This window comes from Chiloscyllium plagiosum, unplaced genomic scaffold, assembly GCF_037043375.1.
Source record: "Chiloscyllium plagiosum isolate Xiang-an unplaced genomic scaffold, Cpla_swu_hap1 HiC_scaffold_3, whole genome shotgun sequence".
NCBI classification, from domain to species: Eukaryota; Metazoa; Chordata; class Chondrichthyes; order Orectolobiformes; family Hemiscylliidae; genus Chiloscyllium; species Chiloscyllium plagiosum.
Window position 1 is genome coordinate 48,541,439 of NW_028270141.1, and position 24,826 is coordinate 48,566,264.

The 24,826-nt window shown below is 41.0% G+C and overlaps 1 protein-coding gene across 1 annotated transcript in view; it reads right to left on the bottom strand.

Moving 5' to 3' along the window:
- khdrbs2 (KH domain containing, RNA binding, signal transduction associated 2) overlaps window positions 1-24,826 on the bottom strand; it is a 547,070-nt gene that overhangs the window by 276,510 nt on the left and 245,734 nt on the right. The window lies entirely within an intron of this gene.

The following is a 24,826-nucleotide window of genomic DNA, read 5'->3' on the forward strand; positions in this document are numbered from 1 at the left end:
AAAGTGAGGACTGCAGATGCTGGAGATCAGAGTCCAAGAGTGTGGTGTTGGAAAAGCACAGCCAGTCAGGTAGCATCCAAGGAGTAGGAGAATCAACGTTTTGGCATAAGCCCTTCCACGGGACTGAGGTTTGTGTGCTGGGGGACTGAGAGATAAGTGGGAGGGGGGTGAAAGTGGTTGTGAACGGAAGAAGTAGATGAAGGTGGGGGTGCAAGTGATAGGTCAGAGAGGAGGGTGGAGCAGATAGGTGGGAAGGAAGATGGACAGGTAGAACCTGCCTTCTTGAACGGTCCAACCTGTCCACCTTCCTTCCCACCTATCAGCTCAATCCTCCTCTCTGACCTATCACTTTCACCCCCGCCTCCATCTACCTATCACATTCCCACCTACCTTTCTCCCAGCCCCACCCCCTCCCCTTTATCTCTCAGCATCTCCCCCCCACCCCCAGCCACAAACCTCATTCCCGTCGACGGGCTTATGTCTGAAATGTCGACTCTCCTGCTCCTTGGGTGCTGTCTGACTGGCTGTGTCTTACTGTATAATAAGTATGGTCAGAGACTAGGTAACCCAAAATAGGCCACCATAGATCTTCTAATGTTAGAAAGCAGTTACATCCCTCAGTTCAATTAATAACTGAGCACTCAGTAACTTGTTAGGGTTAGTGAGGATACTCCTGCTGATTCTATTCTCCTACTGAAAAGGAAAATGAAAGTCCTTTCTGTCTAAGGTGTCTTGAGTATAATGTATAAGGGGTAGGATGGATCAATAATGCTGTAAAAGGCCGCTGGTATGCATGTTATAATGAATTATTCCTCTTCCTTTTAACATACAAGCACACAAATTAGTAACTTATTTCTGCTCCTCAGTCTATTGAGCTTGTCCCAGTATTCAATAAGATGTTGGCCAATCTGATTACTCCACATTTCTGCCTACCTCAGCATATGACACTCACCCACCCAAATCCACCCACTTTTCTTATCAAGGATCTATCCACCTTTGTCTGAAAATTGAGGACGAGAGTAACCAAGACATGTGAATCTCTGAGAGAACAAGTTTCACCTCATCTCTGAAAATAAGAGGCTACCAATTTAAAACAAACAGTGATCCCTAGTTCTAGATACTCCCACAAGTAGAAACATCTGCTTCATACTCACCCTGTCAAGACCCTCAGGATCTTCTAGGTTTCAATCAAATCACTTCTCACCACTTTCAAATTTTAGCAGGTACAAATCTAGACTGTCTAACCTTTCCTCAAAAGGCAACCCATCCAAATATGCAGGACTGTTGTGTGAGACCTAACAAGTGGGAAGTGTAAAGCAAGCAAGTTTGAGTTTATAGTTCTGGCTCAGAAATGACCAGACCGTTTTTCTGATGGGTGAACAAAAATAAATTTCATAGTGAATCATAGAGTCATACAGATGGAAACAGACCCTTCGGTCCAACTCATCCACGCTGATTAAGTTTCCCAAACGAAACTACTCCCACTTGCCCGAGTGTGGCCCATATCACTTGAAACCTTTCCTATTTCTGTAGCTGTCGAAATGGCAGTTCATTCCACATATAAACCACCCTGTGTGTGAAGAAGTTGTCCCTCAAGTCCTTTTTAAATCTTTCTCCTCTCACCTTAAAAATATGCCCCCAAGTTTTGATCTCCCCCACCTTCGGGTAAAAGTCTTTGCTATTCATATTATCTGTGCCTTCATGATTTTATAAACCTCTGAAGGATCATTCCCCAACCGCCTACACTCCAATGAAAAAACTCCCAGCCTCCTTAAAACTCAAATTTTCCAATCATAAGCTAATAAATCTCAGCTGAACCCTCTCCAATTTAAAATATCAGTGGTCCTTCAAAACAACACCCAGCTATTTTTAGGGTTGCATGGTGGCTCAGTGATTAGCACTGCTGCCTCACAACACCAAAGACCTGGGTTCGATTCCTGCCTCGGGTGACTGTCTGTGTGGAGTTTGCACATTCTCCCCGTGTCTGTGTGGGTTTCCTCCGGGTGCTCCAGTTTCCTCCCACAGTCACAAAGATGTGCGGGTCAGGTGAACTGGCCCACGCGAAATTGCCCATAGTGTTCAGGAATATGTAGGTTAGGTGCATTAATTAAGGAAATTGTCGAGTAATAGGGTCGGGGAATGGGTATGGGTGGGATACACCTTGGAGGGTTGGTGTGGACTTGTTGGGACAAAATGGGATGTTTCCACACTGTAGGGATTCTACAAGCACTGTACTATTAATTAAATAAGCTTAATTACTGCAAAAGGTAGAAGTCCAGCAATATTGTGAGCAAAACAAGATGCCTACAAACAGGAAAGGGGCAGCAATCGTATCATTTATTTTAGAAAGGTTTGTTGAGAAGACTTAAGTCTTAGTCAGATCATCTTGGAGAATTCTTTGCTTTATTCAAATAGTGTCCTGAGATCATTTATGTCCCATTGATGAAGGCAGACATTGCCTTAGTATACTGTTTTATCCAAAACAATGTGATTGGAGAGTTCATGGGGAAGATCAGACATAACGGGTGCAATGTTCACTTTGGGCTGGGGAAACTAGAAGCAGGACTGATCATTGAATTGAGATACAGAATAGAATAATCAAACTGTCGGAGTGTTGACAGTAAGAGGTAGATAGAAGAGTAAACGTACTGGCAAATCTCTGAGATGTACAGATCAATAGGGCAGTAACATGGGATTTCAGCTATCTCAATATTAACTAGGAAACAATGTGCATGAATGAGACACAGGGAACTGAACATTTAAAATGCTTTTAGGAGAATTTCTTTTGAGCCAGCACACAGGGCATCAGATAAGAGAGGGGCTAATTCTGGACTTCAGGGAATTGAGCTCGGCAGGTAGGAAAGGTATTAGTTGGGGACCATGTAGGTGGAAGTGATCATAATCCTATGAGATTTAAGGCAGTTGTGAAAAGGAACAAAGGTAGTTCAGGAATGAAAGGTGTCAGCTGAGATGTAATTTTGCTAAAGTGGAAAAAGCTGCTTCAAAATAAATCAGTGCCAGATCAATGCGAGGCTATCAAGGAGGAAACAGTAAAGGTTCAGAACAAGTATTTTTCCTTAAAGACAAATGACGGGACTAACATATCCATCGACCCATCGATGATAGGAGACTTAAAAGGAGAGGTTAAAGGTGATAGGCACTGACTCAGAATTAGAATGCCTTATGATACATGGCACCACTTCCATTATGAAGATAAACCTGTTGACTTCAAATGACATTTTATTAAAACCTGTTCTGATGTACTGCAAACTCATGCTTCCATTAATTGGAGTTTCATTGGTGCAGTTCCAAACTATTTGCAGAGAACAACATGCAGAAAGCCAGACGTTAACTCAAGGTAGGAATTGGATTGAGGTGGGCAAGGGGCAGAGAGTGTGGCAGAGGCAGGGGTGTGGAAAGTGACAGACTACACAACTTCTGCACACCTCGTAATGGTTCCCTTTTAAGCCAATTGATCAACCACCCAACCAATGAACGCATCGATCAGGCAGCTCATTCACATGATGCCCATCATTAATGATCAGATTATTAGGGCTTCCTTCTCATGCATCCTCAACCTGAATTTACATTTGAAGAGGACTTTCTCAACTCTGAGACCAATTAAAGGACTATTCCACTTGCCCGCAGTCTCCTCATACTTCCCTGCTCGCTGAAGCATTTGGTGTTAACACCATCTTGCTTTCTACCTGGGGACATAGCTTCAGTAACCTCACCAGGTCAGCAAGGATAAATATAACTCACCAATTCTTCATCTCTCTCTCTCTCTCTGAAAACCAACTCACACCACTCCTCTCATTCCCATCCTCAACATTCTAATAATTACCTCTCATCTTCCTCCACATTCTTTGGCTTAAATTAAAAACACACATTAACAGCTCAGGTTGAGAATGCTGACTGCAGTTCGCATGGCACACTCTTCCTTTCACGCTTGCACAATTAACGATTCTGACAGAGCTCTTCCATCATTTCACATCGCTCAAAGTACAACTATCACACACTCCCCACCCACACTATAACTTGTTTTTTCTCTACCTCTCGATAAATCCTCTGGCCCTGATACTGACTCGAAGATGGGGAAGAAGCATGCTGCAGAGTAGGGCGAAAAGCAGAAACCCTGGGAATGGCAGGACTTCATTATTATTAGATGTCCCTTCCCAACTGGTATTCGAGCACATTGATAGGCTGGCTAGCTGGCAGGCAGGAGACACAGCTGGACAAGGTTACAGGCTGCAAATCCCCAGAGATAACCCCCAAAAAACAGGGAAGACTGGAATTGGAACAGTGGCTAAACTCCAGTGGCTGAACAGGAAGACTGAGATTTGGAAAGGAACAGTCAGAGTAAGATGTGATAGAATGCTCCCCACTTGCCTGAATGGGTGCAGCTCAAACAAGACTAAAGAAGCTTGACACTATCCAATAAAAAGCAGCTTGCTTGGTTAATACCACATCCATAAACATTCACTCCTTCCACCACTAATGCTCATCAGCAGCTGTGTGTACAATCTGTACATAGATGCACTGTAGAATTCCTTAGCTCCTATCTAGAAGGACCAGGGCAGCAGATACATGGGTACATCATTACCTGCAAGTTCCTCACCATCCTGACTTGGAAATACATCACCATTCCTGCCGTGTCACAGGGTCAAAATCCTGGAATTTCCTCCCTAATGGCATTGTGGGTCACTCTACAACATGCAAACTGCAAGTAGGAATGGGCAATTATTACTGGCTAGCCAGGTGCCTACATCATGTCAAAGTCTGGACACCACAACCAATCTCAGCAATAGTGATCATCAAACTATCATCAGTGGTGATAAAAATCCATCTGCTTCATTAATGCCCTTCAGGAAAGGAAATCATCTACTCTTACCTAGTCTACATGTGATTCCAGATTCAGAACAATCTTGTTGGCTGTTAACTGCCTCTGAAATGATCCTAACGAGTCATTCAGTTCAAAGATAATTAGGAATCAATGATAAATGCCGCCTAGCCAGCAACCCTCACATCCCATGAATTAATTAAAGGATGACGACTGGGAAGGAGGGAAAGATCAAAACCTCTCTGTCAGTATATCTCCATTTTCATTCCTCCTCTCCACTCTCAATGAAGACCTGCCCAAATTTAGTAGTGGACCAAACTTCCTCAGTGTCAGTCTGTAGTTAAAAGCTCACAGGTCAGTATTGCTGAGCACGCTCTGGGTCATGCTGTTTCAGAGTCTGACCAATTCTCACCCATCTTTCATTGTGTCCCAATTAGCTGAGTTATCTGGATGGCTGGTTTGCAATTTAGGACAAGGCATGCGTTCAATTCCTGCACCGATTGAGGTTATCAGAAAGGACTCTCCTCACCCCTCGCCTGAGGTGTGGTGACCTTCAAGTCAAACCACCGCTAGTTGTCTTTCTCTAATAAGCAGCAGCCTTGTGGCCCAGTACGACCATGGGACTTTCTTTAAAAATGCTGGAAAATGTGCCTCCCAAATGTCAAACTGTCAAAGGAAATCTACCTCCCTTGCCAAGGCATTCTTAGGGGGGGCTCAAGTGGGTTGATGTTGCAAAATTAGCAAGGCTGGGAAATCCTGGAGATGGGTCCACAGTCTTAGAGTATGAGTTGACCATTTAGAACTGAGATGAAGAAATGTAAACTGAGCTGTAGAGTATATTTAACATATAATTTTGCTACTAAGGGAATGAAGAGATAACGGGGATAATGCAGCAAAGTCAAGTTGAAGCAGATCAGCCATTTTCTTGTTCAACAATGGATCAGGCTTGAAGAGCTGAAAGCTCCTATTTATGATCTTATGTACATTTATCATGAAAAGTCACTTTCCCCCTTTAAAAAATTCTAACATTGTAAAAATTACATATTTATGCACTACAATTTTGCCCTTCAAACAGTCTGACCTACTGAATCGAAACATGAATTGGTCTTTTTAGCCAGTATCATGACCAATACACTATTTCAGTTGTACCTGTTTGTTTAAGCATTTGTTTAACACAACATCAGACCAGATCTCGCTGCACCAAGGATCATGTAATCATCCATTACATAGGTAATTGTAGTGAAAGAGGAAAGAGCCCAGCCAAATGGAGCCCAAAACACAAGTTACCTGATCGGGGCTGTTAACATGGGCCAATCAGGGAGCCTTGGCTGAAAGATATACACAGGAGAGTCAGGGGTTCTGTTCGCTCCAGGCGCTGGCACTGAGTGAGCTGGTTCAGTGTCTTATACTGTGCATGTATAAATATAGGGTGACTTGGTGGTGGGATTTTGGCCTTTGTGGAGTTATTTCAGCATTTTACTGATGCCGTCATACTAGGTTTTACTTAACTAATTGTTTATGGGAAGAATTGCCCATCTGTGATTGTTCTTAAGAAGTTGATGGTGAGCAATCCTCGTGAACTGCTGTAGTCCCTCTGATTGAGTACACCCACAATGCCCTTATTCCAGGATTTCAACCCAGCGACAAGAATGAACAGCAATATATTTCCAAGTCAGGATGGTAAGTGGCTTTGGAGAGAAACTTGCAGCTGGTAAAGCTCTCATGTGTCTGCTATCCTTGGCCCTTCTAGATGGCATGTCTCATGGGTTTGGAAGGTGCTGTTGAAGATACTTTGGTGAATTTCTGCAGTATGAGCTCCAGATGGTAGGTAAGACCATGGGGTACTTGGGATCTTGGAAATTGGTGATGGTAGTTTGGGAGGTGGGTTGGGATTATTGAGACACTTTGCTCGGTATTAAGTAGGCTTGTAAATCCACCCCAAATGGTTTAAATTTTCATGGAAAACTTTGGCCAGATTCTAAACAAAACATTTTCTTAAATCACCAATGGCTGTTGGGATGGTAGCATTTAACATTTTATTCACCATACTGGAGACCAGGAACACTATGATGGCCTTTTGAATCTAACACTGAGGGTCTAAAATGATAGGAAATGAAGGAGGTGTTTGCCTGAGTTCCAAGATATCATAAAAAGCCTGCCCAAGTTTAGACAGGTGCTATTATCAAGACTATGTCACATGAAAAAAAAATCTTCTAGTCCTCATATTTTGAAAATAATGCAAAAAAGATGAGCTGCATTTAATAAATTAGTTGTTCATAAACATGATTTGCATTTCTACAGCGCCTTTCATGCCATCTGAATGAGGGCCGATTATGTTATTTGGAATTCTGTTACTATCCATAAACACCACATTGATAACGATCACCGCAGACCCCTAAGCACAGGAGCTTTGCTGGTATGCTAGTGCAGCACAGCCAGAGTGCTGTTCTGTCAGAGGTATTGTCTTCCCTTAGTTCTTGCCTCCTGCTTGGGTTTGTTATACACTGATAATGATGACCGTTTGATTAATAAGATTTGTTAACAACTCCATTATGAGTGGATCATGGGCTAACAGGATGGGAGAAGGCAGGCAAACTAAATGAATTTGGCCTTCATCTTTTTTGCAATTTCCAACACAGACAGACGAATGGGGACAGAAAAAAGAAAATAAGAATAATTTAAAAATAAATGCAATTGTGCAGAATTAGTGTACTTTAGGGCTATATTAGATGGATGAAAAGAAATGGTCCAATAGTGTACTTCATCCACAACAATCTATAATCACTCCTTCTTAGTTTGTTAACTACGTTTTTAAGTCCCCAGAATTTACAACTATCACTTTTCACACCGCAACCATTTCCTAACTATTCTTATAACAGCATTCCTGACCAGATATTCATTTCATAACGATATTGATTGACACAAGCGCAGCGAAGTGAGAAGAGTAGCAATTCAGCAAGTAGAAACAGGAATATGTAAAATTGGACTAGAAATGATGGGCAATTTCGTGGAGAATTATCACAACAACATTTGTCATATTAGTTAATATTATGATAGCTAGAATTCTACACAACAATCGCATTTCCATTTTTTAAAAGAAGTTTTTATCAATTTTACGTAGAGTATTCATCACTTGTCCAGGAGAACACTGATCACTTCTGAATCAGTGTGAAATTATTCATGCAACTTGTCATTAACTGTGTATTATGTACAAAACGTTTTTCAGCTTTTTGAGAAAATGTCACGAGCAGTAAATTGAATGTTTTTGCAAATTCCATAGATAGCACCAAACTTAAAGTAGCTTTTCATCTTAAAATCATACATAGAATGTTTTATTCACCTATTCTTTTTCTATCATTAACTGTAAACCTTATGCTATTTCAATATGCATTAACAACAATAGTCCACCTGCACCTCAAAAATAACTTTTTCAGTAAAAAGGTGACTTGTACAAGGTTTTGACTTTGAAGTTTGGTGACAATGTTCCAAATTTCTATGTTCTGTGAAGAAACATCTCCTGATGTCACAGCAGCCCAGCCTTGCTTTAATTTTCAAATAGTATTGAACTAATGCTGCATTATGAACAGAATGGCCTCTTTCTGTACCATAACATTTTTTCAAATTCTGTGCTTTGCATATTGAAGTTATAGCTTCAGCTTGGTGACTTGGCATTCTACGTTGCATTCTCACTATCTGACATTGTTTAAGCTCGGCTTAAATCACTATGGGACAGAAAGATGAGATTGACCCCAAGAACTACCTCAGTTGATTGAACCGTGGTGTTGGTGCTATTAAGCACCATGATCAAGCCATGTAGTCTATTGAGTCAACCAGCCTACAGGAGAAAAGTCATCATACAAACTAGATTGAGCTTTTTGAGGAGAAAGTGAGGACTGCAGATGCTGGAGATCAGAGCTGAAAATGTGTTGCTGGAAAAGCGCAGCAGGTCAGGCAGCATCCAAGGAGCAGGAGAATAGACGTTGCGGGCATGAGCCCTTCTTCAGGAATGAGCTTTTTGAGGAAGCTACCAAAAAGATTGATGATGGCAGTACAGTACATGTTGTTGAATTAGATTTTAGTAAAGCCTTTAACAACTTTCCACATGGTAGACTAACTAGTAAGGTTAGGTCACATGGGATTCAGGGTGAGCTTACCAATTGGATACATAGTTCTCTTTATGGTAAGAGACAGAGTAATAGTGGAGGGCTGCTTTTTGAACTGGAGGCCTGTGACCAGCAGTGTTCCACAGGGATCAGTTCTGGATACTCTTTTGTTAGTCATTTATATAAATGATTTGTATGAGAATATGGAAGGCATGGTTAGTAAGTTTGCAGGCACCAAAATTGATGGCATGATAGACATTGAAGGAGTGTCAAATGGGTCAATGGGCTGAAAAATGACAGATTGAATTCAATCTGGATAAATGCGAGGTATTTCATTTTGGTACAGCAAACAAGGGTAGGCGCTCACTAATTTTGAGAAGATTTCTAGCTCAGGTTGAAGTTCTGGATGTAGGTTTGCTCGTTGAAGTGGAAGGTTCAGTTTCAGATGTTTCAACACCATACTAGGTAACATCTTCAGTGAGCCTCCAGACAATGCATTGCTGATGTTTCCTGCTTTCTATTTGGGTTTCCTTAGGGTGGTGATGTCATCCCTGTGGTGATGTCATTTCCTGTTCTTTTTCTCAGGGGTGGTAAATGGGGTCCAAGTCAATGTGTTTGTTGCGAGAGTTCCGGTTGGAATGCCATGCTTCTAGGAATTCTCGTGCATGTCTCTGTTTGGCTTGTCCTAGGATGGATGTGTTGTCCCAGTCGAAATGGTGTCCTTCCTTATCTGTATGTAAGGATACTAGTGAGAGAGGGTCATGTCGTTTTGTGGCTAGTTGATGTTCATGTAATTTGGTGGCTAATTTTCTCCCTGTTTGTCCAATGTAGTGTTTGTTACAGTTTTTGCATGGTATCAGACATGTAGTTTAACCAACATTAAGCAGGAAAAAAGCAGGAACTACATTGAAAAGGTGAACGCACTACTGGCAGATACCAAAACTTACCAACAAGTGGCGATAGACCCAACCCCACAACTAGAGAACCGAATCACAGCCCTACTCAAAACACTTCGGAAATCTGAAGAACCAAATAAGACCGACATCCAAAAATGAAACTAGGATGGGGATTTCAAGATCAGTGGGCATATTTTTAAGGTGAGAGGAGTGAAATTTAAATAAGGACATGACAACCAATTAAGACAAAGGGTGGTTTGCATGTGAAATGAACTTCCTGACATTTGGATAGATACAGGAATAGAAAATTAAAGCTATTTGCACAATTTTATCAATCAAATGTTAATTTAGTGGGCCAAATATTCAAGTTCTCACAATTTTATCTTTGAGGTTTAAGATGGCCACTCTCTTAACAGTTAATCCCTGGATTTTATGGTCAATCTGCTGCAAACAATGCACAGAGGTAGTTTCTAAATGCTTGCAATACCGTTTACTAAATTTACTGGAACAAAATGGATGTGTTTGACAGATTACTGAACAGACCCCTTGTTTCCAAACTCCAATTTTTGAAATTCATTGTAAAGAAAAGACTTGCACTGATATAACACTTTTCAGATCCACCAGGTGCTCTGTAACATTGATCCGGTTTGTTAACTCTCACCCTTCAACTCCACCAATTGGTCATACTGTCTCTATGCCTATAAGATACTCAATGATCCCCGCAGACACAATCACATCCATTGGAACACCATCACCTGGGGGTTCCTCTCCAAGTTACACACATTGTAATTTGGCATTATTGCCAAGTCAGAATCTTGGAACTTCCTCTGGTTGCCCTTCTATAGGAAAGATATTGTTAAATTTGAGAGGGTACAGAGAAGACTTACAAGGGTGTGGCCGGGATTGGAAAGTTTGAGTTAAAGGGAGAGGCTGAGGGATCTAAGATAGCGGCGATCTGAGAAGATCACACTGCAGAGCTTTGCATCGCAGCAGGAGCAGGACGCTCCTTTAACCCACCCAACCCAGGTCATCAGGATTTCTTGGGGTGTTGGAAAGATTGTGGAGCCCCAAGAAACATTTAAAAATTGACTTACCTGTATTTTCAAGTGTCCAGAAATGCCTAAAAAGGGAGGAGGAGCATCTGAGGCCGGGCCTGCAGCTCAGCCTGCAGCAGTCTCGGAGCCGATTACTCTCCAGAACCTGGTGAACCAGCTCTCGAAATCTCATGAGATGTTGGGGAAACAGATTGAAGAGAAGCTGGCTCCAGTCTCTCTCATGCTGCAGAAGCTGAGAGACCTGGAGAAGAGGACTGATGAGGTGGAGCAAAATGTCACAGTGGTAGAAGCTGATGCCAGTTCATTCAAGGATGAGATCCAAGCCCTGAAGACGCAGGTTCATAATTTGCGTGACCAAGTTGAAAACAGGGGCAGGAGAAAAAACATTCGGATCATCAGTCTGCCTGAAGGTAAGGAAGGTGAGTGGCCTGCAGAATTTGTTGAAGATTGGCTTCTGAAATTCCTTGACTTGGAGACTGGCACGAGAGGATTGAAGATAGAGAGGGCTCACCGGGTCTCAGCGCAGAGGTGGTGATCCAGGGGAAGGATCCAAAGGCCCTAATTTACGAGGGGCCGAAGATCATGTTTTTTCAGGACTTTTCAGCGGCAGTGATCCAGAAATGAAAATTGTATGATGGTGTCAGGAGAAGACTGAAGGAGCTTGGGATTCAGTACTCCCTGAGATATCCGGCAGTGCTTTGGATCATCTTAGATGGATCCATGCATCTCTTTGACACATCGGAGAAGTCAAGAGACTTTATGGACAAACTAACCTAACTTAAACAATTGTAGTATGTATAAATATTGTTGCTTGGGTATGCGTTTATCATTCTGTAAAAGAAATGGAGGAAATCCAGTTGAAGCTTTGTTTTTCCCTTTTATTTCCTCTATTGATAATAATTTGGTTCAAACTATGTCTGGCGGTGGTTAAGATGTACATTTTAAATTTCTAAGTTAGGGCATACCAAAGGATGGGTGGGGTATTTATTCCCCCTATTTTTTTATAAAATAATTTTTAAAATTCATATTGCTATTCTATGGGGTGTTTATTATTTTTAGCTTGTGCTTGCAATGCTGCTCTAGCTGAGAGAAGTGACGGTGGTTGAGATGGTTAGATAGGAGAAAGTGAGGACTGCAGATGCTGGAGATCGGAGCTGAAAATGTGTTGCTGGAAAAGCGCAGCAGGTCAGGCAGCATCCAAGGAGCAGGAGAATTGACATTCTGGGCATGAGCCCTTTTCCAGCAACATATTTTCAGCTGAGATGGTTAGATGCCTATTTATGGGCAGTTCGGGATGGGTAGTTGCCCCCTCCGGGCAGGGGGTGAGTTCCCCTACTGAGCGCTATTGGAGCTTTATATGTTGGTTTGTTTTCTGGTTTTTGTTTTTATTTTTAATAATTTTGTATGTTTGTTAAATGTAGTGGTTTTAGTTTATGTAGTTTTTATATTTGGTGGACCATGTGACACTAAAGCTCAGCAATTTGTGGTTTGGGTTCCTCCTCTCTGGAATTTAAATGTAATTGCAGATGATTATGGCTAATGATTTGATTCAATGATGTACCTGGAATATCAAGGGAAGTCACTCTCCAATTAAGAGGAAGAAGGTACTTTTGAGTCTTAGAAAGGAGAAGGTGGATATTGCTTTGTTACAGGAGACACATTTGGATGACAAGGAGCATCTGAAATTACAGCAGAATGGCTTTGACCAAGTTTATTTTTCATCATTTAATACCAGAAGTAGGGGAGTGGCTATATTGATTAGGAAAAATCTCTCATTAAAATTGTTGGAATGTGTTAAAGATACATACGGGAGGTTTGTAATTCTTAAAGCCTTGATAAATGGGGAAGAATATGGTATTTTAATTTTTTATTGTCCCCCAGCTCATCCTCTTAAATTCTTGTTAGATGCTTTTTCAAAACTGATAAGTCTCAAGTCTCAGCACATCATTATAGAGTAGATTTTAACTGCCTCATGGACCCCACAGTAGACAAGTTGCCTAAAGGTCCTTCGATACCCTCTGCACAAACTAAACAGTTATTGGGTTTGTGTGGGGAATTAGGATTGGTGGACGTCTGGAGGTGTCTCCACCCTACAGGTAGGGATTTCACGTTTTTCTCCAATCCGCATAGATGTCACACGAGGATTGATTTTTTTCTGACCCCTGCGGTAACCCTGGATCTGGTGGCATCCTGTACGATTGGTAATTTTGCCATCTCTGATCATGCTCCAGTGTACCTCATGGTTAAGATTAAGGATGTTACAGTGGATTCAAGGTACTGGCGAATGGACCCTTTTATTCTCATGGACAGTAAGTTTGTGGAGTATTTCTCTAGGGAATTTCAGGCATTCCTAGACATCGACATAGGCTCGGTTGATAGTTCATCTGTTCTCTGGGAAACTGCCAAAGCTTATGCCGGGGGTTAGTTATTTCATATTCCACCAGTAGGAAGCGGCAGAAGGGTGAGCAGCAACATCTCCTTGAAGCACAGTTGAAGGCAGCTGAAAAGGCCTATTTTGACAGACCCTCATTGGTCAAACTACAGAGGATTATGGCACTGCGGTCTGCACTAAATTCCGTGCTTACGCAGACGGCAAAGAAGGAGCTGGCTTTTGCAAAGCAAAGGTTATACGAGCATGGTGACAAGCCAGGCAAATACTTAGCATACCTTGTCAGAAAGAGAAGTGCCCCACAAACCATTGCAGCGAATAGGGAAGGGTCTGGGAACCTAACATGTGATTCTAAAAAGATTAATGTGGCGTTCCAGAGATTCTACTCTACGTTATATCAGTCTGAGAATTGTGACGAGGAGCAGGCCAAAGTGGAATCCTTTTTTAGAGATCTGAAGCTCCCGAGTGCGACTTCTGAACAACTGTCCTTTCTCAATGCCCCATTACCACAGCAAGAAGTGCAGGAAGCTGTGAGGCAGCTTCAGAGTGGAAAGGCGCCCGGTCCTGACGGACTTCCCAGTGAATTCTATAAGGAATTTATAAGTATACTGTCAGGGCTGATGCTGAATATGTTTAATGATTCATACAGTCATGATTGTCTCCCACCCTCTGGGAGAGGCCAATATTTCACTTATCCTTAAAAAAGGAAGGATCCGGAAGAGTGTGCTTCATACAGGCCCATCTCGCTCTTAAATGTGGACTTTAAGATCCTCTCTTAGGCTCTCGAGTTAAGGCTGGAGACTGTGTTACCCTGTATTATTAAAGAGGATCAGACGGGCTTCATAAAAGGGTCACAGATCCTCCAATAACATTAGGAGGCTGCTTAACGTAATTCAAGCATGCCAACAGCAGTCAATACAGGGATTGATGATTTCTTTAGATGCAGAGAAGGCATTTGACTGAGTTGAGTGGCTGTACCTTTTCTACACTCTAGACTGGTTTGGTCTGGGCGAAGTTTTCATAAGATGAGTAAAGCTTCTCCACAGTGTACCTCTCGCGGCGGTCATGACCAACGATCAAGCAATTTTAATATTTCTAGGGGCAGCCAGCAGGGCTGTCCCCTTTCACCATTACTTTTTACATTGGTGATTGACCCGTTGGCAGAGGCCATTCGTGGGGATCTCAATATATCAGCTCTAGAAGTGGGGTCAAAATTACATAAGATCTCGCTGTATGCAGACGATGTTCTAATTTTCTTGACAAATCCAGCAGTTTCAGTGCCTTGCCTGATACAATGCATTCACACGTTTGGCGCTTTTTCAGGGTAAAAGATTAATTTTGCTAAATCAGAGGCTATTCTTATGGGTGGTCTTACGAAAGAGTGCACTCTTGAGAGTGACTATAGATTCCCATTTAGATGGTCACAGGGGGGTTTTGTGTATTTGGGCATATTCATTACTCCAGTTCTGGATTGGCTGTTCAATGCCAGTTTTACTCAATTATTTGAAAAAAATTAAACAAGATCTCCAAAGATGGGAGGCACTTCCAGTCTCATGGTTGGGTCGGATAGCACTTATTAAGATGAATATTCTCCCTCGTTTGCTATACCCTATACGCATGCTCCCCCTGATTTTCAATAAACAAACACTCAGGAGACTGAACGGTTGGTTCAGCTCCTTTATCTGGCACCGTAAACGGCCCCTCATTAAATTAGCCAACAGTTGCCTCACAGATTGGGAGGAGTAGACCTTCCGGACATTAAAAATTACCAATTAAGTTCATTTTTGACCTACGTGAGTGATTGGGCTTGTGGGGACCCTCTTTCAATATGACTAGATAGATATCGAAGCCTCCCAGGCAAGGTGCCCCCTTGCCAGTTTGCTGTTTTTGGACAAGGTGAGGACAGTTAGGGAATATTGCCATAACCCAATATGTTAAAGCATGTAGGGCAATTCGGCAGAGGGAAGGTAATATTGTCAAAACATCTTTGTTGACACCTTTAGTGGGTATGCCGGGTTTTCAACCGAGTATGATAGATTCAGGATTTAAACGTTGGGCAGCTAGGGGTATATCTTGCATGGGTGATTTATTTGAGGGAGATGTAATGATATCCTTCGATCAGTTAGTACGGAAGTACGAGTTACCTAATAGAGACCTCTTTTGTTTTTTTTCAAGTTAGGGATTTTATTCAAAAAAGACCACACTTTTGACTCTTACAAATCTGACATAGAAAAAGGGGTACTAAGGGCTAAGAGTACACTCTCTGTCAGTACTTTATATCACCAACTGGGGGGTGCCACCTCAGATGAGTCTGATCGACTCTGCAAGATCTGGGAAAGAGGGCTGGGTGTTGAAGTTTCTTCAGAAGCATGGGAGGATATTTGGGAGAATGCAAGGAAGATATCAATTTGCAATAAGACCCATGATTTACAGTTGAAGATTGTCCATAGGGTCCACTTAGCCCCAGACCGTGTGTCAAAATTTAAACCGGGGTATCTTCAGCATGTCCCAAGTGCAAGGCCTGCACGGGCACTCTTACCCATTGTCTTTGGTCTTGTGACAGGCTTCAAATATATTGGAGCGCTATGGTGGGTGCAATGGAGAGGATTTTAGGTGTAGGGGTGGAGAAAGACCCTATATCTCTCCTTTTGGGCCTACCCATTGTATTTCCTGCGGACGCACATAAGAAAATACTTTTCAATATTTTACGTTCTGTGCAAGGAAGAATATCTTGCTAGGTTGGATATCCGAAAAACCCCCCAGGCCTGTCGGGCTGGCGGAACATTGTTATGGAGCATATTCCCCTGGATTTTCTCACAAATATGGTACACCACAAAACTGAGAATTTTTACAAGACATGGCAACCCTTTTTGAAATACCTGGACACAGATTTATCTGCCACACTAACAAGGGCTTTTATATAGCCGTAACGATTGTGTTTCATGAGTCCAATATCCAGGGAGGAGAAACTGTGAATGTATGAGTGTTTTGTTTGGCTGGGCTGAATTATTATTATTTATTTGTTTGTTGTTAGGTATTTATCTATTTAGTTCAATAGCTAGTTTAGTTTTTTTTAATTTTATACTTCTCTATATATGTTTATACATTCGTATAGGAGGGTGGGTTGGGGAATTTTTTTTATTATTTGGGTTTAGTTTTGTACTATTTTTGTACAGTTTTGAATTGCATTGTTTTGTATTTGTTGTAATATTTAAAAATCTATTTTTTCTTAATAAAAATATATTATATAAAAAAAAAGGAGAGGCTGAATAGGCTGGGTTTTGTTTCCCCTGCAATGTCAGAGGCTGACAGGTGTCCTTACAGAGGTTTATAAAATCATGAAGGGCTTGGATAGGATATAGGTTTAAGGTGAGAGGGGAAGTTTTAAAAAGGACCTGAGGACTAACTTGTTCTTGCAAGCATGTATGGAATAAGGCGCCAGAGGAAGTGGGTATAATTATGAAGTCAAGCTCATCTGAGTGGGTATATGAACAAGGAGGTTTTGGAGGGATATGGACCAAATGCTGGCAAATGGGACTAGGTCAGATTGAGGTGTCTGGTTGGCATGGACGAGTTGAACCGAAGGATCAGTTTCCATGGTGACATGCTCTATGACTCCAGCAACATTACAAGTGTCCCTACATCCCAAGAACTGCAGTTGCAATAGCAGTTAGAGTGGACAATAAATGTTGACCAAGCCAGCAATACCTCATCCTATGAATAAATAAGAAAACCCTTAACACCCATAACTATACACCCAATAAGCATTACGTACAGAACTCATTCGCCTTATAATGACATCCGCAGTTTTTATTTGAGCATCTCAAAGACCTATCAAATGAACAGTCACTCAAAATCCACTTGGAAAAACAAGTCATTATCTCCTTTGGAGTTATCAATATAAATAAGTTCACAGGTTCCCTGACAGCTACATCAACAACCCCTGCTGTGTTGATCACATTAGTCTGTTTGGAGCTCAGACAACCATTGAGATTGCAGAACTGTATCAGCAGAACCTTCAGAGAGAAACACATTTAAACCTTTGAAGATACTCAAAGAGCTCAGTCATCTGTTCAAGTGGTGATGCAGTGAAACCAAAGCCTGAACCATCAATCAGAGGGTTCAGCCACATAAACATAAACTTTCTAATTGCTGTCAAAAAGCAGCCAAAAAATGTAAACACAAAAACTCAGAAGTCAGTTCACACAAACAAGTAGGCATTTTGGTACTGCCAGTGGAGAATGGAGAACTTGGATGAAGCTGGTCAAGTTGCTGGTCACTGATCTTTTCAATCTGATCATCAATCATTGCATTAAAATGTATTTCATTTATGAAATGGCATTTGATTACAATATATGAAGTTGACATCTTTTGAAGTTGATTGTCAAAGACTCCTGGGCTGGAGATCATGCCTTCATTCCTGCTTCTGCACGAAATGTCGACTTACCTGCTCCTTGGATGCTGCCTGACCTGCTATGCTTTTCCAGCACCACACTCTTGACTCTGAGCTGGCATGACCCATGTTGATTTCCATAGGAGCCCTGACCCCATGAACATTGTGGGATTTTCTACTCCATAACAGAGCCAACAACTTGGGACTGATATGTGTGGGCTCACTGCCTAAATTCACATTCAGTGCCAGGGAAGAGTGTTGGCAATGAAAAGCCCTTGTCCAGAAACAAGGTTTTGATCTTGTGTGTAGCCAGCAAAGGGCAAAACTCTCCTTGAAGCCCCCAGATGCAAAATGCTATAGTTCATTTGCGTTGTCAGTATTCTTAGCAGCCAGAGAGTGAAATCTGAACAGACCCCTGGAGTCTGTCTCTGGTTTAATATATTTTGGACTTGGTCTTTCGGCTGAGCATAATGGCACAGCTCATTACAATAACCAAATAAAGCCAGTGGACCCATTTCCTACATTCACAGCACCAGCCTGGACAGAAACTTAGAGTGTGCACTGCTCAGTGTGTAATTTGATCTCTAGCCCAAGTAAAACCATCCCACAGTTTGCCACCAATATGCATGGTTAAATCATTCCACTATTCCATGAATGGATGTTAATTCATTGGACTTCATCTAATTAATATGTAAATTTAATTGGGGTTACAAAATGGATTGTTAACTGACTTCTTGGGCCTATTACAAAACTCTTCCTAATTTTTGATAAGACAATAGTATTTTAACACTAACTGCAGTTGATTACCTACTCTTGCATGGAGTTAGGAGCCAATTGTACAAGCATGGGGTTGCACAGGTGGCTCAGTGGTTAGCACTGTTGCCTCTCAGCACCAGGGACCTGTGTTTGATTCCAACCTTGGCCGACTGGCTATGTGAAGTTTGTACATTCTTCCCATGTGCACATGAGTTTCCCATAGTGTCCAGGAATGTCCAGACCAGGTGAAATAGCCATAGGAAATGCAAAGTCATGGAATTTCAGAGGGTCGGTGTGGATTCAATGCGCCAAGTGGCCTGCTTCTACACTGTAGAGATTCCATGCTTCTAATAAGAACTTCCTGCCATTTTATTTCTTGCTTTAACAATGAACAGCTTGATGCTTAGCAGATGTAACACACTCTATCAGCAGAATTACGTATACTTTTCTTTTGTCACTAATGGCTATTAGAACATTTGTCAATTCCAAAACAAATTAAATGTGCAGTTGATGTGCAAATTTATCTTTGTGTTCGCAGCCTTGAATATACTTAATGACCCAATCCCAACAGCCCTCCAGGTAACTCGGTGAAATGGTGAACAAGATTGCTGGGAAGTGACCATTCACTGGGTGATTGTATGCATAACCTGTTGTTACTCATTAGCGAATAATGGGCATACTATATTGTCGACTGGTATTTCTGTCAAAACTAGGAAAGACATTAGTGTTTAGTTAGGTCTTTGCCTGTTATCTCACTATTTCTCATAATTTGGAAATCAAGGGCAACTTGTTGGTTACATCCTGCAATCCCTACCAATAATGGAAAGCTTTTTAATACCAAAGCAATATATCTGGCCCCATTAAAAAATCCTCAATTCTCTCTGGCTGCTAACCTCTTGGATTTCCTACACTGTAAACTCTGGCTGCTCATTGAACTTCCTTGATTGAAGTTAAGATGACCATTCACCTCATGTCATTGAATTAGAAATTCTCAATTGAAAATGTTTGCTGCTATTTGAGGGGCAGGGTAAAGACGTGGTGTCCAAGTCTGCAAGAAGCAGTAAAAATAATTTGTCTTTTCTTTTTCTTCCAAAGGTTTACTTCACATCTAAGGAGTTCAAGTTGATGCATTATACGAGTAATAAAATAATGTACTTGGAGCATATAAGTTTAAGAGCTGATCAATATGAGTAAATTAACTGGCAGTCAGTAAAACATATAAAACAGAAAGAACTTGGTTTTGTACCATACCTTTGACAACCCCAGGATATCCCATAGCGCTTTACAGACAATTAATTACTTTTTGAAGCATCGTTATGGTGATCATGCAACAAGCAGCCAGTATGCACTTGGGAAGATTTGAGAAACAACACTGAAAAAATTGCCAGATCATTTTTTTAAAAAATGAGGTTGATTGAAGGTAAATATCACTGAGACAGAAATAAACATTCCTCTCCTCTCTGAAATAGTGTCATCAAATCTTTTACACACATCTTAGAGGAGAGAGAGGTAGACTTGGTTTATTGCCCCATTATAAGATGAGACTTCTTATAAGGGCATAAGCTAAATGTGATAATAAGGTGTTGGGAGGTTAGGGTGGCAGATGACTGCATCACTCCATCAGTGCTTAAATCTCAGGAGTGGGATTTGAACTCACAACCTGTTGACCTGGAAGTGAGAGTGCTACCTTTGGAACTGAAACTGGCAAAGGCAAGAAAACATTCATCTTCAGTAAAAGTGATGGGTTGGGCTTTCTGGGATGTGACACTCTTATGGAGATCATTCTGGTCTTTATTTTTTATGAAAGAAGGCTGCTCTGCATTTTTGAGAGGAGGTTACTCTCAGGTATCCCTCAGAATTGCAGATCTGTACTTTTATTCCCTCATAAATAAGATGAAGGCAAATCTCACCCCTTTTCAATGCAGTCTGTAATAAAAAGTTCCTGACATCCACTTTGACAGCTGCTGTCAGTTAAGAACATAAAGGTAAGTGTGATAATAGGATGTTGAGGGGGAAAAGATGCCAGATGGGTACAGAGTAGAGTGCTAAGGGTAAAATGCCAGATAAGCAGGCATTAGGATGCCAGGTAAGTTTGATGAAAATTGGTCAAAGGTACTTGAAGATAGCAGAGCAGGTAGATAAAGTGGTTAAGAAAGATGTGGGATACCTGCCTTCATGAGTCAAGGCATTGAATTCAAGAGCAAGGAGGTTATGATGGAATCATACATAATGTTAGGCAACAGCTGGAGTGCTTTGTGTAGTTTTGGTCTATAGGAAGGGTGTGATTGCACTGGAGAGAGTGCAAAGGAGATTCACTCAGATGTTGCGTGGCATGGAGAGATTCAGCTATGAAGACAGACCAGATAGGCTGTGGTTGTTTTCCTCAGATCAAAGAAAGCTGAGGGGGGACCTGGTTTGAAGTGTGCAATGTTCTGAAGTGCATTGACAGTGTAGAGAGGGAGAAATCTTTCCCCTTAATGGAAGGGTTAATAACCACAGGGCACTGTTTAAAGGCAAGGCGCAGCTGGGTAGGGGGGATTTGCAGAAACATTTTTCATGCAGAGGGTGGTGGGTTCTGGAACTCACTGCCAAAATGGCTGATAGAGGCTGGAACCCTTAAAGAACCATTTAAATCAACATTTGATATGCTATAACATAGAGGACTATGAGCCATGTGCTGAAAACTGGGATGAAAATAAATTCATGTTTCATGGCTGGTACAAACACAATGGGCTAAAGGGCCTGATCCATGCTGTAAAAACTCTGACTCAATGCAACTCCCATCTGCCCTGTAAAAGTGACTACCTAGCCATCAGAAAATCTGGGCCAATACTCCAGTTCAGGTTCAACAAGCATTGCATAAAGGGTTATTATAACCTCTCTGCTATTGTACTCCCTGTCTCTGTTCAGCAAGTTCACATTCCAGATTTTTCACCACTTTTTCAACTGACCCGCTCCCTTCTCTCTTTATTCCTTTATTTCACATGGGTCTGCTCATTCCACCAGCCTGGCTTTTGAAGTTCATAACTCTCTGTATCACCGTTTACAAAAATTCAAAGTTTTTTTACATGTGCAGATGTAGACGCTGTGTCTTCGACATCCAAGTCCAGATCATTAATGTATAATTTAAAAAGGCAGTAATCCTAGTAACACTTACCATGTGGTTTGATGCCATATCAAGTGACGGCGAAAGAGAAACAATTGGGGTTAAAGGCTAACAAATCCCCAGGGCATGATAATCTATATCCCAGAGCACTATAGGAACTGCACCTAGAAATATTGGATGCCTTGATTGTCATCTTCCAAAATGTATATACTCTGGAACTGTTCCAACAAATCGCAAGGTACCAAATGTAACCCCACTATTTTAAAAAAAGGAGAGAAAAAATAAGAAATTACAGACCATTAACCTAGTGTTGGGAAAAAGCTGTAGTCTATCATATATCATGTGATAACACAACAATAGGGAAGCATAACAGGATTAGATAAAGCATGGGACTTATGAAAGTGAAATCATGCTGGTGCTTTTGAGGATGAATCTAGGGAATAGAACAGGGGGTACCAGTGTTTGTGTTGCATTTGGATTTCAAGGTGGCTTTATATAATGTTTCACATAATAGGTTAAGTGATCAAAAGTCATGCACACAGAATTGTTGGTAATATACTGGCTTGATTGCGAATTAGTCAACGGACCAGAAACACAGAATGGTCACAAATTGGTCTTTTTCCAGGTGGCAGTTAGAAACGGGTGAACAACAGGGATTAGTGCTTGGACCCCAGCCATTCACTATAACTTGGATGAAGGAACCAAACCTTGCCAAATTTGCCAATAACACAAAGTAGATGGGATTGTGAGCTATGAGGAGGATGTAATTTGAACAAGTTGAGTGTGTACATGGCAGAAGCAGTATAACATTGATAGATGTGAAGTTATACTCTTCAGTGCGAAAAACAGAAAATATTATTTAAATGATGATACATTGGGAAATGCAGATGTACAGGGAGAGCTGATTGGCCTTATATACCTTTTTAATTAAAGTAGACCAACAGATGCAGCAAGCCATTAGGAAGACAAATAATATGTTGACTTCCACTGCAATAGGATTTGAGTTCTAAAATAAGGATGTCTTGCTGTAGTTGGTATAACTATTGGCATAATGGCACCTGGAGTATTGTGCACAGTTTTGTTCACTTTCCCTAAAAGAGGATATACTTGTTTTAGAGGGAGTGTAGCAAAGGTTCATTAGGCTGATAATGAGGGTCGAAAAGTGTGGTGCTGGAAAAGCACAGCAGATCAGGCAGCATCTGAGGAGCAGGAGAGTTGACGTTTCAGGCATTAGCTGCCTGACCTGCTGTGTTTTTCCAGATCCACACTTTTCAACAGTGATCCCTAGTATCTGCAGTTCTCACTTTCTCCTAGCACTGAGGGCGGCAGGTCTGTTAGACGAGGAGAAAATTGCTTGACTGGGTCTATATTCAATAGAATTTAGCTGAACGAGGGGGGACCGGATTGAAATATAAAAAATACTAACACGGATAGACAGCATAGCTGCAGGAAGAAGGTTATCCCTGGTTGGAAATTCTCTAACAGGGGACACAGTCTCAGAACACAGCATAGATTATTTGGGATAAAGATGAAGAAACATTTCTTCACTCAGAGGGTGATCGACCTGTGAAATTCATTACCACAGAAGGCTGTAGAGACTGGGTCATTGGCTATATTCTAGAAAGGAATTGATTTATTTTTAAATCTAAAAAGTCATTAAGAGGTATGGAGAGAGTGCTGAAATATGGCTTTGAAGTAGAGAATTATCCATAATCACACTGAATGGCACAGCAGGCTCAAAGGGCCAAATGGCCAACTCCTGCTTCTAGTTTCTATGTTGTTATGAGTTTGGTTCAAGACAGACTGGTCAAGGAGAAGGCCAAGTCAAGAACTGTCCTCAGACCTAGACTTGAAAACAACATTGTTATATTGTGCATTAATACAATAGGTAACCTCTTATATATTCATGTCCACATGTTCTTAAACCTCTCGCATTCTGGATTATAATGTAATGTAGTCTGTTGTAGTGTTACCTTGTTCACACTGTGCTATTTATACTCGGCGATATTCAGCTCTGTGACATCATCACAAGGTTGCTCCAGTTTGTCAAGCTTTAGTCCCAATCATGAAAATTGATTAATACTTGTGTACATTCTCATGAATTACTTAGGTTACTTATTTATACAATATTTACTGTATATTTTCCTAAACCTTCCCCAATCTTTGACTTCATTTATCTTTATAAATAGGTAGATCAGGAAAGTCTATCACTAAGTTGAACAACATTTGAGGTTATGTTGGGGATTTTACTTCTTCTTTGTTGGCTTCTAATCCACAATTTAATTGACCTGCCTGAAGGATCTTGCAGTGATGTAACTGAAGTGTATCAGAATTATATGGTGGTTATATGTCTTCAAGTTCATTAGCAGATACTGTAGCTAGTTTCCTTCGGAAGATCCACATGTTGTTCTTCCTGTGAAGCTGATTCCTTGCAAAATTGAGCTGCTCTTCAAGGCTCTCTAAGCCATGACTATATATGCTGGGTTGGAATCAATTTGATTTGTTTGGCATGTTTTTCATACTGTCATGACTTTATAAGGAGTGACCTCTTTTACTAGAATAACTACATCATCAGTGCAAGATGGATGTGGAGTTTAGGAGTGACATGTGACAAGATACTTTAGTGTTACAGACTTTAGGATTTCATATTGATGTTGTCCTATGTGGTGTTTTGTTCAGATGAGAGGTATGTCTTCTCTGGTCAGACAGTTGATTGTACTTTAAAATATTCAATGTACTGTGTAGAATATTCTGCATTAATTGGAATTTTTAAGTATTGCTTCTTGAACAGTTTTCTAAACTGTATTCACTGTGATTTGGGCTGCTCATTCTAAAGTTAGATTCTCCTTATTTAAAACGTTCAGTGATATATGAAATAGACCAATCTGCAACAATTGAATTCTTGTTGTAAGTTTCCATAGTTACATGGTACCACTAGCACATAAGGTCATTAATGAAACTATCTATAGACTATCCTGGGAGTTGATATCTGTTACTGAAGGGTTATTGGGCCAGTGCTCTATTTGTTCTTAAAGTGAAATATTGATCAAAAGCTGTTATGAGGTTGTCAAACATAATTTCTTTCTCATTGCTCTGCTGTCTGTGTAGCATATGTTCTCATGTTCTTCCCAGATAGAAGAGTAGGGTGCTAACCTGTTCTGTTTCAATTTGGTATCTAATTGGAAGCTGCTCCAAATCTTAGAATTGTGCTTTCCACATCTGTCAATTTGCTAATCCATCAAATAAGTGTGAAAGTTAAATTTATTTTCAGTGAATTTTGTTGTTTTA